This window comes from Bufo gargarizans, chromosome 2 (assembly GCF_014858855.1).
Source record: "Bufo gargarizans isolate SCDJY-AF-19 chromosome 2, ASM1485885v1, whole genome shotgun sequence".
Lineage (NCBI taxonomy): Eukaryota > Metazoa > Chordata > Amphibia > Anura > Bufonidae > Bufo > Bufo gargarizans.
The window spans coordinates 492,297,003-492,303,002 of record NC_058081.1 but is presented as its reverse complement, the minus strand read 5'-3'; positions in this window follow the sequence as shown (position 1 = coordinate 492,303,002).

The following is a 6,000-nucleotide window of genomic DNA, read 5'->3' as shown; positions in this document are numbered from 1 at the left end:
CATTGACTTTCAATGTAAAGTCTGGACGAATCCGTTCAGGCTACTTTCACACTTAGAATTTTTTTTAAACTATAATGCAGACGGATCCTGTAATGACCGGCGTCACACACAGGGAGGAAAACAGGGATAGCCCTGCCCAAGGGAGAGGGAAAGGTGGTGACCCCCTAACTCACCTTGCGGCTGGCACCTGACTGCCCTGACGTCCCTAGACGGGTTCCTCACCCGTGCGGCGATCACGTGCCTAAACCCTGGCTTTCCCTGAAATGAGCCCTAGATAGTGAACGGGCCGGTGGGATCGCTAGTCCGCACCACTGCACTAAGAGGGAAACACCAGGGAGAGGACAGACAAATACAAACAAACACATACACCCAGGTGGGCGACCACAGCAGTCCACAAAGGTCCAGCAGGGATCCGGAGGGTAGCGTTCTGAAACAACCATCCGAGAACGCAGCAACACAGCTCCAGTGGGTCAGAATAGATGTCCAGGCAGGAAGCTCTATCTCTGGCAACCAGAGAAGTGTGAGAGAGGAATATAAGGAGGTTTGGGAGTGCTGGACAAGGAACAGCTGAGGAGAAGGAGCTACGGATCCCTGAGTGAGCCAAAAGGGTTTGCAAAGCAAACCCAGAAAGCTACCATAAGGAAAACAGCCCTATCTTAAATAGAGCGTGCAGCCAACCGCTGCGACTTCCTGACCCCGGGTATAACGGAGTCAGGTGTGGTTCTGGATACCCTCGTGACAGTACCCCCCTCTCTACGAGGGGCCTCCGGACACTCAGGACCAGGTCTCTCAGGATGAGAGGCATGAAAAACCCGAACTAACCTGTCGGCGTTTACCTCAGACGCAGGAACCCACATTCTTTCCTCGGGACCGTAACCTCTCCAATGCACCAGATATTGAAGAGAGCGGCGGACCCGACGAGAATTAACAATTTTGGATATCTGAAATTCTAGATTACCATCCACGACAACAGGAGGGGGTGGCAGCGGTGATGGTTCTAGAGGTGGAACATATTTTTTGAGTAACGACTTATGAAAAACATTATGAATTTTAAAAGTCTGAGGTAACTCCAGGCGAAAAGCCACGGGGTTGATGATGGCTACAATTTTGTAAGGGCCAATAAACCTAGGACCCAGTTTCCAAGAGGGAACCTTCAACTTAATATTCCTAGTAGACAACCACACATAGTCATTCACTCCTAGGTCCGGACCTGGCGACCGTCTCTTATCAGCCATGCATTTGTATTTACCTCCCATATTTTTCAAATTAGCTTGCACCTTCTGCCTGACCGCAGAGTGAAGGCAAAAGGGCCAACAAATGCTAAGCATCTCTGGGAACTCCTTCAAGACTGTTGGAAGACCATTTCAGAGAATGCCAAGAGTGTGCGAAGCAGTGATCAAAGCAAAAGGTGGCTACTTTGAAGAACCTAGAATATGACATATTTTCAGTTGTTTCACACTTTTTTGTTATGTATATAATTCCACATGTGTTAATTCATAGTTTTGATGCCTTCAGTGTGAATCTACAATTTTCATAGTCATGAAAATAAAGAAAACTCTTTGAATGAGAAGGTGTGTCCAAACTTTTGGTCTGTACTGTATATCCCTCCATGAAAAGGACATCCCTAGCATCACAAGGACATCCCTAGCATCACCCGCGGGGTAAGTAAATTCCCATGGAGGGGCCCGGCACATGGGGGCTTTTGTAGATACTGGATAACCCCTTTAACTCTTTGTGTGTGCTGTCTTTGGACATCAAGGAGAGATAAATTTCAGTAAGAAAATTTAAACTATTTATGACTTTTTTTGTGCTGTTATGCGTTTTTTGCTGCTGTTTATTTTAACAACCCCATTGAAGTCTATGGAAAAAAAAAAAAAAAAACACCCTACGTAAGGTGCAGAATTTCATGTGAAAATCAACCTGCCATGTGGATTTAGAAATCCACAGTGTGTAAATTTTTTGTGCAATTTATTTTCTGTGTGCCGATTTCAGCCTTTGCAATGCAAATCCACAATAAAGACTGCAGTTGTTGGTGCGGAAATGCAGAGAAATCTGCACGAAAATACGTGTGGTTATACTGTTTCTACATTCCTCTAATAGGTGTTGTCTTCTCAAGAGGTTGTTCACACAGCTGATTTGGAAACTGTGGCTTCTGCTGGGGTTGTTCACTTTTACAGGCTATAAACTACAGTGCCTCCTCCCATTTTTTTTTTTTAAAACAATGGGAGACAGAACACACGCGACAACCGCTAGAATTTCACCATGAAAATTCCGGGGGCAAAATCCGCCATTTGAACAGCCTCTAATAGTGGGGCTGCAGTAGCCAGACAATTATGAAGTGGCTCTGATGGTTCCCATTGGATGGAACAATAGTCATACTAAATTAAGGCTGCATTTACACATTTTTTTCGGTCCACAATCCGCAGATCACAATGCGGACCCATTGACATCAATGGGTCTGTAGTCCATATGTTGCAGTATAGGACACCTCACTTGATGCTTGAAAAAGACCAAAAAATCGCACATTCTGGTGAATAAACTACTTTTTCCTTGAAGACTTGATAGTGCTGCGGTCTCTTTCTACATTTTGGAATAATGGGGGAACTATGGACTGGTACCCCCAACTGCTGGCACTACCACCATACTGGCTATACAAAGGAGAGCAAAGGGCAAAGGAGAGCATCGGAGCATGAAATGCTCCGATGCTAACACCAGGGAGGCTGTCTGCGTGAAAATATGGGTATGTCCAGGTTCAGCTCTGCACCCGGACAACCCCTTTAAACATATACTGCAGTGTGGTGATCAACTGCAAGCGGCTGGGCATGTTTTACATACAGTTGACCAAATGCATAACAGGTGCAGTCATCACAGGGCTGTCTCAGGGTACGACCACATGTGGTTGTGATGCAGTTAGGAACCGCAGCATCTCCGTCCCAAATAGAAATCAATGGGGAAATAGGTTTCTGAGAGAGACCTGATGAGATGACCGCAAGTGTTCTACGTGCGGTTGCCCACCTGCTTGCGTTTGCTGACTGCATTGTCTATACAGTGGATCCACTGCTTGGGGTATATGTTTAACAATGAAATTTAAATTTGCATACAATAATTTACCACGTGTCACTATTTGAAGTTCATCAGAACATTAAAGAACCACAAAAATCCCCAACAGTCTGTAAACCACCGCAGACAATAAAAAAAACGTACACCCTGAAAGCATGAATATACATGTGGTGGCCTCATGGGTTCTCTAACTTCGCCGCGTCGTCATACCCTTACGATACGTCATACCCTTACGATACGTTCAGCCATTTCTTCATGGCGCCTCTGATAGAACAATGACAATGTTGCCTTAGGATTTGGGTTCACCATTATGCAACAATTCACGGTCCTTCAAGAAGTCATTTCCCTATAGAGAGATCTGCATAATCTCTTAGCCGATGGATCATAATAAATGATTACCTTTTTTTCCAGCTATCATCCAGAAGCAATCAAGAGATCAAGTCCCTGGAGCCAGTTCACTTGAGCTGCTGGAAATGTTAGTGAAGATGAGTTCTTTAAAATGAGATTGAGGGAGATGTCTAATAAATTATTCCAATGATCTCGGTTACATTATGAGGAGCGGTGGCGGCTCAGTATATCCACATACACGACACCTGGTTAGGCAATTTCACCGTACGCTGAGCTGTATGTAATGTAATACATAAAGTCAGTGTTAGACACTGCGGCTGGAAAACCCAGCAGGTTCCGAAAATTCAAATATATTCCCTGCAAGAGCAGTGACAGCCACAAGTGGTGAAGGAACCAGTCCTAATCCAATGAGACCTGTTTAAAGGGGTATTCCAATCTTACAATATTAAAGTGTATCAGTAGGACAGGTAATGAAATTAACACCAGTGGGGTCCGACCTCCGGGATACCCACCGATCACAACCACAAAGGTCCCTTCAAATTTTTTCCAGTACATCAGCGCTATTGGACATGCACTGTGCCGGAAACTGTGTTAGGCCTCTTCCACATTTCTGTGTTAGTTTGACGTCCATGGAAAAAATTTAATAAAATTGGCTGTGTTTCATCCATGAAGATGTCCGTAAAGAACCCGTGTGTCTGTTTTTTTGCCCTCTGTATTACATGGACACTGCTCAGCTGAAAATTAATTTCCAGAGCATTTCCTACCGGTGGTCAGTGAGAAACAGAACAAACATGGATTCCATCAGTGCTGTATCAGTGATTTTTCATGGACACATAGCTTTCAATGGACATGTTTGGTCTGCATCACGGACCAAAGTAGTGCATGTCTCCATGATGGCCCATGGTCAGTAAAAAAAATTACTGGTGTGTGAACAAACACATTAGAATCAATGGATACCTGTGCTGTCCGTGGAAAATGTGGATGTGAACGAGGCCTTACAGTGGGTGGATGGAGTGTTGTTGTACAAGCAAATACTGTAAACTAGCGCTGCAAATAATGGGAGTCCTACTGAGAAGCACATGATGGCATATTCTAGGTGCTGAGCAACATCTGGAGGTGGCTTTTTTCTCCCTAAAAAACTGTCCTTCAGCATAATTAAAATACCAGAACCCCCCCCCCCCCCTAAAAAAAAAAAAAACTATGAAACCAGCCTTATGACATACAATAATAACAAGTATACTTATCCTATAGGTGCAACTGCTGTGTCCCAACTAATGCTGGTTTGCTTGGCTTAGGCTTCATGCACACAATCATGTGTTGGCAGTGCCCGTGCTGCGGTCCATAATGCACGGGCACCGATCTGTGACTCCGTTCTGCACGGTATCTTCTGGATCGTGGAAGTGAATGTGTCTGCATCCGTGATACGGTGTGCACAAGGCTGCTGCCCGTATATAGTGGACCCTCTGTTTGCAGGCCGCAATATGTGCACAGACCTGCTAAAGTTGTGTGCATGAGGCCTTCGGCTTCTTTCTCACATCCGTGAAGGAGCCGTTTTTGGTCCATGTGTCAGTTTCTTGCTCTTGCTCTCCATATTCCACAGACTTTGCTAGGCTGAAAATTAATTTTCAGAGCATCTTCTAGCATTGATTCGTAAAAAACCATGGACCAAACATAGGATCTGTGTTGTGTCCTGTAATTTTCATGGACATGTGTGTGAGACATTTGTAATCACTGACACAAATAGGGCATGCTCCCGTGGTGTCACCATGGAAAACCAATGGATACGTGAGCGGTCTGTGGAGACCATGGACAGCATGCATCTGAGATTCGTTCACATGTGAAAGACGCCTTATTGTGGGGCTCCAGCAATCACCTGTTATCCAGGGGTAGTATAACATGGTGCCCATGTTTGCTGTGAGTGCTATTAGATATAACATCCTTTATAATGCTTACTCCATATGTATTTATATGGCTCCCAATGTAAGCTGGAAGTCAACATGCCCTTGAGGCACTGTGATAAATGTGGCGCCTCTTCTGCTTGTCTCATCTAGGTCGAGGTTTTAGACAGTATTAATAAATTGGCCCCAAAGTGCCCGTTTTAGGCTGCATTCAGGAGATCCTAATACATCCACATTTTAACCTCATTATGACAGCATCAAGACCCAGAATCCCTTCAGTTCTGCTGAACCAAACGTTCTGTAGATGACTTTATTCTACTAGAAATCCTCTAGCAACCAGCCCCCTCTCAGAACAGCGGCTTCAGGCCTATTAATGCCATTAATGCATCTGGTTAAACGGCTTCATTAGTACAAAACATGTGCCTAGAAAAATAAAGCACATTTTCTATGAAAACAAGCAGATTTTGTTGACAGCCAAGCTGTTTTTGTAGGCTCTGGCGTTATGGGGAAGACAAGGTATTACCATAGAAACAGTGCCCTCTTGTGGTAGAAGTGAAAAACAGACACTGCAGTGGAATATATTCAGTCTATAGGAGCAGTAGTACTTATGAGGTTGGTTTTGGTCAGAGATCTACAGTAGAGATAGTACTGCAATTATCATGAAATGTCCACTGCAACTTAAAGGGGTTTTCTG